We start from the raw sequence: 11,111 nt of genomic DNA on the forward strand, positions 1-11,111 counted from the left end.
AGCGGGCTGATCTACATGCTGCAAGATGTGGCTGCAAGTGAGGAGGAGCAGCACTGCAGCAGATGACGAGAGTCGAGAGGTACATGTAGTGGTTCTCGGAGAAGCGAGATGCAGGGTGCGTCGGGAAAAAATACAGGAGAAAGCAGGAATTCCCCGATGAAATACGGGATCCGACCTGTTTTCGATCCCCTTTTTGCCGAATTTTTTTCTCGTTCCTGTTTCACGTAGGCGCTGAAACGGAGACACAATTTACAGAACTTGATTCGCAACGTTTTTATTGATATACACTGCGGACACAGTGTCATTCGCGTATTTTTACAAGTAGTAGTTCTGCAAGCGGAAAGCACGCAGGTTTCTCGTAGTGAGTAATAACAACTACACGCGCTACTGCGCAGCACGCAGGCTTCTCGTGGCACTAAGGATGGCAACAGGATGTAGGTATCGCTGGAACATTTTCTTTCTCGCTACGAAGAATTTATCCTGTCTCTGTCCCTATTAATTATCTCGGGTATAGATTCTTGTTCATTTCTATACCCGTCGGACATCGGTCAGGTAACAGATACCCGACGGATACTGCATACCCGATAAACAAGGACACTTGGGGTCACAGCTTTGCAATCGTTCTTCTTCACTCGGATATAAGTGTCGGAGTCTCGGAGATGCCGAGGAGAAGGGGCGAGGTTGCGAGGAGGACGAGCAAAGGTGGCAGAGAGACCGAACCGAGAAAGCAAGGAGCACGAGCGCTCGTGAGGCATGCGTGCTTGTGCTGCTGGCGAAGATGGTGAGAAAAAATTGAACTGGGGTTCCTAAAACACACAAACTATATATATGATTGTTCAGATTTAGGTCAAAATACTTATGTTGAGCTTTTTTGGGCCTAATACTCGTACGGCAGCTCAAATAGTCGGGTTCCTCAACGGATAACGGGAACGGGTAAACAGGGGACGTTCCCGTCCCCGCTATACCCGTCGGGGATAGATTCTTGCCCATTTAGATGCCCGCGGGTAAAGATATGATCCCATCCCCGTCCCCTAATGGATCAAATACCCCTCGGGTATCGGGTATCAGGGCCCCATTGCCATCTTTACGTGGCACGCTTCCACTGTTCCTGGCCCCGTTCGCTTGAAGGAATTTTGGAGGAATTTGGAGGAATCCGGATAGATCTGGAAAACTTTATGAGAGAAAACACTGTTCCGGATGAAAAAAAGAAGCGGATCAAGCCGGTTTAAGGGCACATGGGATAAGGCCACGACCTATGGCCTTGGGCGCTCCTGGTTGAGCTGGGCCGCTGTAGTCACCGTGTCCGCCACGCCGCCCGACGTGGTCGTCATGTCCAGCTTGTTCTGTATCTTCGCGGACACCATCCTCTTGCGTCCTCCCGCGTCGCCCCCTTGTCCCCCGGCAGCCTCTCCCTCGCGTTCTGCACGTACATATGGCCACGCAACTCACGGTCACCACTGACAGTCCAAAACACTTCGCCTATAGGCTACAGCCGCGAATCGAGAAAATGACAAAAGCAGAGTATCGATCGCACGCACCGAGAGAACGTTCCGGAGCTTGATCTTGTCCTCGTCGCGCAAGGCGCGGGTGTTCTGATCAGCCGCTGACTGCACCGCCGCGGCCACCCATCCGGGGATGGTGGCGTGGGACCCATGGCGCATGTCTCCGCGACCTGGATGGTCGGCGTGTCGCTCTGGTCGACCGGCCTGTCCCTAACCATCGCGACCACAGCCTCCAGCGCGCGGGCGATCGTGATGGCGTCCTTGTCCAGCGCGCCCAGCGGGTCCATCATCTCCACCGACGCCGGGGTCACCATCTTCGCCACACCTGCCCGCCGATGGACTCGGTGACGACGCGACGGCCCACGAGCTCGGCCTCAATGACGGTGGCACCGGCATTGGCGATAGGGCCCGTGATCTAGGCCTTGCCCACGTGGCCCACGCTGGCATTGACCGTCGCGGCGACTGTAGCACGACGGCGGGCCCACCCCTCTGCGTCCCGTCGAGCACAGACTGCTCCGTGGCCTGCAGCAGGGCGGCGTCCCTCAGAGCCACGCGCCGCTGAGCCAGCTCGCCTGACATGTCCAGCACGTCGTCGTACTTGACTGGCTGCTCTTGCGCGTGCTGCAGGTCCTCAGCCTGCTACGGCCTCCTCGGCTGCCCCTGGCTCATGTCGATCTCTTTCTCCACCATGTTGCACCTACGTACGGCTGCAAGCTAGTGGGTTGCGTCGTGCTGAGAACCGGCGTCTGCATGCGTCCGGTCGGGTTGGTGTGCAATATAAAAGGTTGGCCGCGTGCTAGAGTGGCGGGTAGGGAGACGCGAAGCGAAGACATGCAAGGGAGCCGGTGGGGCTACATGTGGGGCGTGGAGCTGACTCCGTAGGCGCCGTGGTGTTTGGTTTGTGGGGGGGGGCGTTTTCCACGACTTGCCCGTGGTTCCCTCGCTTCGACAGGTGCCATCCACGCGAAACCTTGCGGAACTCTCGCGGTGGACGGGTGGAGGCATGCGCTCGAAAAGGTGCGCCCGGGGACCCTCGTCTCGTATCCGTGTCGCGAGCAGTACACTGCATAAGCACAGCGCGGTGCGACGTTGCTGTTTTGGGCTTTTGGCCGGACATTGGATCGACCTCGTCATGTTTACCTCTCACCCTCTCGGTGTACGCGCTACAGACTACCCGGGCTCGAATACGTCAACTCAATTTAGAGATGAGCTCGTCCTTAAGCGATCATTTTCATACTTTTGAGAATAGACTAATACCTAATGATGTTATCTTACTTAGGAACATTAGAGAGGGTCATGAGGAACTTAGAGGACATGGTGGAGGCGATGATGACCAGCAAGAACATCCAACAGAAACCGGAGACCCGATCTAACATGATTTCGAGTCTGCCTCGGCCTCCAAGACCAGTCTGACTTAAACTGGTCACCCGGGATGCATCCAGACTCTGTTTTCAACGATCCACATATGGTTGGAAAGAAAATTTGATAAGGAAGCCAATCCAAGTGGTCTCACATCAAAAGCCCTTTAGAATCAATAGGAATCATCGAAACAAGTTAGCATCCAGAATCTATCAGGGTGTTGCGACACCGTCTTTTGGTCCGTTGGACCGTGTATCGTGTTTGGGCCCATTAGGGGGCGCGTCCAGGGTAGGCAATGACCCTAAGACCTTTATAATCATACATCGCCACCGACATTAGGTTTTGCGTTTTGCTTAGATTAATCTGTCAAGAACAGTTTTACCGTTCATCGGTTTGTGAGACCCCAACTTCATGATATTAATCATTCATCTGTAATTTGGTTGCTTTCTTTCTTGTTCTTGCCTGTGTTCTTCATTGCGCAGGCAATGATTAGCCTTCTTGGCGAGATCAACTGGATATGTGTTTTGGTTGATAACCAGAGGAGTTGTGGTGCTAAGATTGCAGGGTTCGATCTTTCGATCTGAAGCCGGATCAATGTGTCATTCTCCGCTACAACGATAGTTACCTATACCTGATGGAAGATCGGGATCCCTATTCCCATTAAGTGGTAATCAGAGCTAAGGTATACCATCAGGTTCACATTTATCCTTTAGTTTTGAGTGTTTCGCATTCGTCCCATAGTCCAGTGCCATACTTATTTTTTCTGTCCTAGAACCTTCCGCGCCATAGCCTTTGCATATTTCAGTTTCAGAGTCCGTCGTGTTGAGTTTGTATCCTGGTCGAGGTCTTGTTACTGGTTAGGTCATGTTAGAGTCCAGTTCATGTGTTTTCCCCCATCGTTTTCATCAAATCTTTACTGTCGTGACCAATTTTGAGCACATTGTTCCCGTTTTGTCCTCCAATTCGGAGCCAATTCTTAAAACTGGTCTAGTTTTTGCATACGAACTCAGATTTCGATGTTCCATATATCAAAATCGAATAGAAAAAAACTTTGGATCTATCCATCCCCGGTAATTCTGGGGTTGGGGATTTTTATTTTGGTCAAAAACTGGTCCTTGGTGTCGAGGCCACGGCGGCTTATAGGAGCATCATTGTACATCGGGTGCTCAGCTCACAAGTCTAGCAACCTGAAAAGCTACAACACCATAACTTGTTCTAGATTTTCTTCGTCATCAGCAACCGTCGAGCACGTGTCATTGTTGATGGAGGTAGCTGCAATAATTTGGTGAGTTCTGAATTGGTCAAGAAGCTTAGCTTGACCACATGCCCATACCCATGTCCATACCATATTTAGTGGCTAAATGATTCTAAATAAGCAAAGGTAACACAAACTTGTAGAGTTTCATTTTCCATTGGTTCTTATGCTGATTCTGTTGATTATGATATGGTACCTATGCAAGCATGTTCACTCTTATTGGGTCATCCTTGGGAACATGATAATGATGCTACACACCATGGTAAAAGTAATAAATACACCTTTGAGCATAAAGGAAAGATAATTACTTTGGTACCTTTGACCCCTGCTCAAATTGTACAAGCTGATAGAGAACGCGCTGCTAGTTTGAATGATGTTCAATCTGAAAATCAGCAAGTTGCTAATTCTATTCTCCCACCTAAAAAGGATAAGTCTACATCTAATTCTAAGGCCGAGGGGATTAAATTGAAGGGTGGTGTTATGCTTACAACAAAATGTGACTTTGCTGAAATTTCTGATGATGATATTTGCTATGCTTTGGTATGCAAACGAGCTATGTTTTCGCTTGATGATATTGTTAGCTTGGTGCCTCCTGCTGTCACTAACCTTTTGCAGGAGTATGAGGATATTTTTCTAACTGAGATACCCCCGGGCTGCCACCTATGAGAGGGATAGAGCATCAAATCAATTTGATTCTGGGAGCAACCTTGCCTAATCGAGCTGCCTATCGAACCAATCCCAAAGAGACTAAGGAAATTCAGCGACAGGTCCAAAATGTTTTGGACTGTGGGTATGTATGTGAAAGTCTTAGTCCTTGTACTGTTCCTGTACTTTTGGTTCCTAAGAAAGATGAAACTTGGCGTATGTGCGTTGATTGTAGAGCCATCAATAATATTACTATTCGGTGTCATCATCCTATTCCTAGGCTAGATGACATGCTTGATGAGTTGTGTGGTTTTATAATTTTCACCAAGATTGACTTGCGAAGTGGCTACCACCAAATTAGAATGAAACTTGGAGATGAATGGAAAACTGTGTTTAAAACTAAATTCGGGTTGTATGAGTGGTTAGTAGCGTCTTTTGGTTTGACAAATGCACCTAGCACTTTCATGCGCTTAATAAATAAGGTTTTAAGAGCTTTTATTGGTTGTTTTATGGTAGTTTACTTTGATGATATATTAATTTATAGCAAGTCTTTTGATAAACATATGGATCACTTACGTGCTATTTTTAATGCTTTACGTGATGCATGTTTATTTGGTAGCCTTGAGAAGTGCATCTTTTGCACGGATCGAGTTTCTTTTCTTGGCTATGTTGTAACTCCATAGGGAATTGAGGTGGACGAGATGAAAATTGAAGCCATAAAGAGCTGGCCGGTTCCCCAAACTATCACACAGGTGAGGAGTTTTCTTGGTCTTACAGGATTCTACCGCCACTTCATCAAAGATTTCAGCACCTTTGCTGCCCCGTTGCATGAGTTGACGAAGAAAGGGGTGGTGTTCCATTGGGGAAAGGCACATGAGGAGTCATTTGACACTTTGAAGGACAAGCTCACACACGCACCATTGTTGCAACTTCCTAGTTTTGGTAAGACTTTTGAGCTAGAATATGATGCTAGTGGAGTTGGCATTGGGGGTGTTTTGATGCAAGATGGTAAACCCATTGCTTACTTTAGTGAAAAATTGTATGGTCCTGTTCTGAATTATTCCACGTATGATAAGGAACTATATGCACTTATCCGTTCTTTAGAGACGCGACGTCATTATTTGTGGCCTAAAGAATTTGTTATTCATTCTAATCATGAATCACTTAAGTATCTTCGCTCTCAACATAATCTGAATCATAGGCATGCTAAATAGGTTGAATTTATTGAATCTTTTCCTTATATTATCAAACACAAGAAAGGGAAGGATAATGTGATTGCTGATACTTTGTCTAGACGATATACATTGCTGTCCCAACTTGATTGTCGAATTTTTGGGCTTGAATCAGTAAAAGAACAATATGCGCTTGATCCTAATTTTAAGGACGTGTTGCTAAATTGTATAGAGGGACATACATGGAATAAGTTTATGATCAATGATGGGTTTTTGTTTAGAGCTAACCGCCTATGCATTCCAGTTGGCTCCATTCATCTTTTGTCGTTGCAGGAGGCACATGGAGGCGGATTGATGGGACATTTTGGAGCTAAGAAGACAGAGAAGGTGCTATCCACACATTTCTTTTGGCCTAGAATGAGGCGAGATGTAGAACGATACATGGCTCGGTGCACCACATGTCAAAAAGCTAAGTCACGTTTGAACCCACATGGTTTGTATATGCCTCTTCCTATTCCTTTACTCCTTGGGCCGATATATCTATGGATTTTGTGTTAGGTTTACCAAGGACTAAGAGGGGGAGGGATATTATTTTTGTGGTGGTTGATTGTTTTTCTAAGATGGCACATTTTATTCCTTGTCATAAGAGCGACGATGATGTTCATATTGCTGACCTTTTCTTTCAAGAAATCATTCGCTTACATGGAATGCCTTCTACTATTGTTTCAGATCATGATACAAAATTCTTGAGTCATTTTTGGCGCACTTTGTGGAATAAATTGGGGACCAAGCTGCTGTTTTCTACAACATCTCATCCCCAAACTGATGGGCAAACAAAGGTAGTGAATCGAACATTGACCACCATGTTGAGAGCAATTTTGAAGCGCAATTTGAAGATGTGGGAAGAGTATTTGCCGCATGTGGAGTTTGCATATAACAGGGCGAAACATTCCACCACCAAGGTAAGTCCTTTTTAGGTAGTGTATGGTTTTAACCCTCGTGCTCCTATTGATCTTTTGCCTTTACCTACCACTGAAAGAACACATAGTGATGCTAGAGAGCGTGCTGATTTCATTCGTAAGTTGCATAAAACAACTAAAGCAAATATTGAAAGAATGAATAAAAAGTATAGAATTGCTGGTAGTAAAGGTAGAAAAGAAATTAAACTTGAACCGAGTGATTTGGTTTGGTTACATTTGAGAAAAGATAGATTTTCTGAACTGTGTAAGTCTAAATTAATGCCAAGAGCAGCTGGTCCTTATAAGATAATTGAGAAAATAAATGATAATGCATACAAACTTGAGTTGCCACTCGAGTTCGGGGTTAGTCCCACCTTTAACATTGCAGATCTGAAGCCTTATTTAGGAGAAGAAGATGAGCTTGAGTCGAGGACGACTCAATTTCAAGAGGGGGAGGATGATGAGGACATCACTCCTTCGGATGTACCCGCTGATCCTCCAACCGTCATGCAAGGTCCAATGACCCGGGCATGAATGCGTCAACTCAATTTAGAGGTGAGCTCGTTCTTAAGCGATCCTTTTCATACTTTTGAGAATAGACTACTATCTAATGATGTTATCTTGCTAAGTAACATTGGAGAGGATCATGAGGGACTTAGAGGATGTGGTGGAGGTGATGATGACCAGCAAGGACGTCCAATAGAAACCGGAGGCCCGATCCAACATCATTTTGAGTCTGCCTCGGCCTCCAGGACCAGTTTGCCTTAAACTGATCACCCAGGACGCATTCGGACTCCGTTTTTAACGATCCACATGTGGCTGGAAAGAGAATTTGATAAGGAAGCCAATCCAAGTGGTCTCACATCAAAAGCCCTTCAGAATCAACAGAAATCATTGAAACAAGTCAGCGTCCAGAATCTACCAGGGTGCTGCGACATCGTCTTTTGGTCCGTTGGACCATGTATCGTGTTTGGGCCCATTAGGGGGCACGTTCAGGGTAGGCGACGACCCTAAGACCTTTATAATCATACACTACCGCTGACATTAGGTTTTGGGTTTTGCTTAGATTAATCTGTCAAGAACAGTTTCGTCATTCATCGGTTTGTGAGACCCCAACTTTGTGATATTAATCATTCATCTGCAATTTGGTTGCTTTCTTTCTTGTTCTTGCTTGTGTTCTTCGTTGCGTAGGCAAGGATTAGCCTTCTTGACAAGGTCAACCAGATACGTGTCTCGGTTGATAACCAGAGGAGTTGTGGTACTAAGATTGTAGGGTTTGATCTTTCGATCTGAAGCCGGATTGGTGTGTCATTCTCCGCCACAACGATAGTTACCTGTACCCGATGGAAGATCAGGATCCCCATTCCCATTAGGTTGCTATATTAATTAAAGTAGTGTACAAACTCATTTCTTCCCGAGTGTATCTCTATAGATAAGTATACGTTTAAACATACGATAAATATATGCATGTGTGTATGGATGTTGGTGATAAAGAAATAATGACATATTTGTAATTACATAATAATCTATATATTTTGGTAAAATAAAAAGAAATAAAATGGTAAAATATGCATGGCCGCTATGACATTGTCGTTGGTGATCTGGTGTGTTCCTCGCCTTTTGATCCATCTACCCCATCGTGCATCCGTGCCGCTTAGCAGTCATCACGTAGTGGCCGTCGGTTCTGGCTCCTAGGACGACGGTGGTGCGTCCTTGCGCAGAATCAATCACCTGATTTACTCACGTCGTGCCACGCTATCGACCCGATTGCTTGCTCTTTCTTTTTCTCTGCTTGCCTGCCTCTACTTGTCTTTTCTCTGCTAGGTACTGCTACCGTACTAGACAAACGCAGTAGGCCATGTGCGCATGCTTTCTCGTGGCTTTGCTCAAAAACACCCTATAGGATGACCGCCGAGTTTGCTCGTGTGTCCTCCCCACTGATGCACCGTGCATAGAGCCACCCTGCTTCCCCTCCCCTGCTCTCTCTCGCTCTGCTGCTAGCACACACCCGCCATGGACTAGCTCAGGGCTGAGCTCAAGCGCTACCGTCCTCGCGCTTGCTCTATATTGTCTCTGTCCGCTCTCCCTCTCTTTGCTACCAGCCGCCGACGCCACTGCCCAAACACCACACATGTAGGTGCACCCAAGCCATGTGTGGCTCTTCGCTCTTCCTCTCACGTGGCTGGGCCTAGGTTGTTGTGCCCATAGTCGCCTGAGCCACCACGTCGTCGTGCCATGCCTCATACCCACTGTTGCTAGCTTTTCCCCCATCTTGCGAGGGCGTGCATGTGCGTCGAGTCCGTACACCTCCCCACACCACTCCACCTCTGGCCATAGCCCTGCTACGTTGCCCCATGCTACATCCTCGCCATGGCCACGCCACCGCAGCATCCCCACCGTCGTCATGCGCCCTACCGTCGGTGCCGAGGAGCCGCCCTATGACTCCACAGTGCTACCTTCCTATGGCTCCTCCCATGCCCCACGCGCTGGTGTCCCCACCACCGCCAAGGCACACTGTGAGCGTGCACCGCTCATCCATGCCGTCTTGCCATCCTTGCCTGGCCAGTGTCATCGCAGCCGGCGTGCTCGCCACATCGCCTCACGTGGGTAGGCTGCTGGGGGTCGGCTACAACACCTCTAGTGTTACGAGCTTGCTTAGCACCAAAGATTAGACCTAAGAGGATTTACCAAAATGATTTTCTCAGATTTAAAAAAATAGCTTATGTTTAATAGTGTCATTTTGGTGAATTATATTGAACGGCGGATTTTAAAAACACGCATGGAATGTTGAGCGAGTCTTATGTGGTTCACTTTGATGGACTTAACTAAATATCTGAGTAGATTCACCTAGGGCGTAAAAGTTTTTAAAATGTCTGATAACGATTCTAGTAAGTAAATGGCAAATGATTTGTTCTATTAGATTAAGCAGGAAAAGCAAAGTTTATAAATAAAATAAAATCCATTAATAAATAGAATGATATATATTTACTCATGTGTTTATTTTGATAAGCATGCTCAGTTGAAAAGCCTTGGTCTAGTGACATGTTTTTACATATAGGCTTGTTTTAGTCCCTGTGATAATTTGGTAATGTACCCGTGATAGCTGCCCGTCTAGCCGCCTCATAAATTTAACATGATTGGTGTGAAAGCACATAGCAGACGAGAGATAGCACAACAGCTTTATTTACTTTTCTTGGCGTGGCGTACAACATACTCGCCTTGCTTTGCAATTATGCATCGCCCTGTCTCGCATCGTGGCTCTGCACCCGGCGATGTCTTGTCTAAATTTTAATGGGAGCATGGCTCTATCGTGCCCACGCCTCCGCTAAGCGCCACAATCCATCTGCCCGCTTCGTTACATCATCTCTGCCTACTTTACTTGTTTCTGTCTGACTCTGCCGAGCCTCGCGCTGCTCCCCCTCCCTCTATTTTTCTACTGCCTCGGTCTTGTCCTTGTCTGCCTTTGCTTGTCCTTGTCTACCTCTCCTTGTGCTGTTGTGCTAGCATGCCATGTCTGCACCATCGTCACCTAGCCATGTGCGTTCCTGTGTCGGCCACTGCGCCGAGGATGCCCAGGTAGGCCATGCCATGCCAGTGCCGGTGCTATGCCACCTCTTCTGTAGTCACGGCACGTCAGGATAAGGCCAAGCCAAGCCAGTCCAGCTTCTCACTCCCTCCCCTGCTCGCCTCCCTCTGCTTGCCTTACGTCGTCATCGCCATGACCAAATCTGTGGAGGAGTGCTGCTACCGCTCCTCTTTCTCCTCCTAGCTACCGTTTCTCCTTTCCTATAGCTGCTCCCCAGCCCCAAAGGTTGCGCCATCGCCTCCTGCTCGACTGCTACCATTCGTGGCTGCTGTTGCCCACACCCCTCGCCCAACATGCCTGCAGCCACCTTGCCATGGAACGCCATCGCTCTCCTTACTCTCACCGAGCCCATGCGTGGCTCTGCCCCGCCTCGCTCATCCTTGTGCCTATGGCTCCTCCTGTGCCCACGCGTCGACGTCCTCACCGCCACCCAGGGCACACCTCAAGCACGTGCGAATGCCCACGCCCCCTTTAGTCGATGCATTGCCTCTCGTGCGCCAAGCCCGCGTTGCCGCGCTGGACCGCAACGCCTTTCGGTCGCCGATCGTCGCTCGCGCAAGCACCTAGGCCTGTGTCACAGCGCCTCCCACCATCACGCCCGCCGTGTGAGTAGCGGGCCCAGGCTGTGTCGAC

At 47.9% G+C, this 11,111-nt stretch overlaps 1 pseudogene; it reads right to left on the reverse strand.

The window, feature by feature from the left end:
• Positions 1 to 1,253: 1,253 nt before the first annotated feature.
• Positions 1,254 to 2,171, reverse strand: LOC136476370 (late embryogenesis abundant protein D-34-like; annotated as a pseudogene).
• Between the last annotated feature and the right edge of the window lie 8,940 nt (positions 2,172 to 11,111).

The sequence above is a fragment of the Miscanthus floridulus genome, chromosome 1 (genome assembly GCF_019320115.1).
Source record: "Miscanthus floridulus cultivar M001 chromosome 1, ASM1932011v1, whole genome shotgun sequence".
Lineage (NCBI taxonomy): Eukaryota > Viridiplantae > Streptophyta > Magnoliopsida > Poales > Poaceae > Miscanthus > Miscanthus floridulus.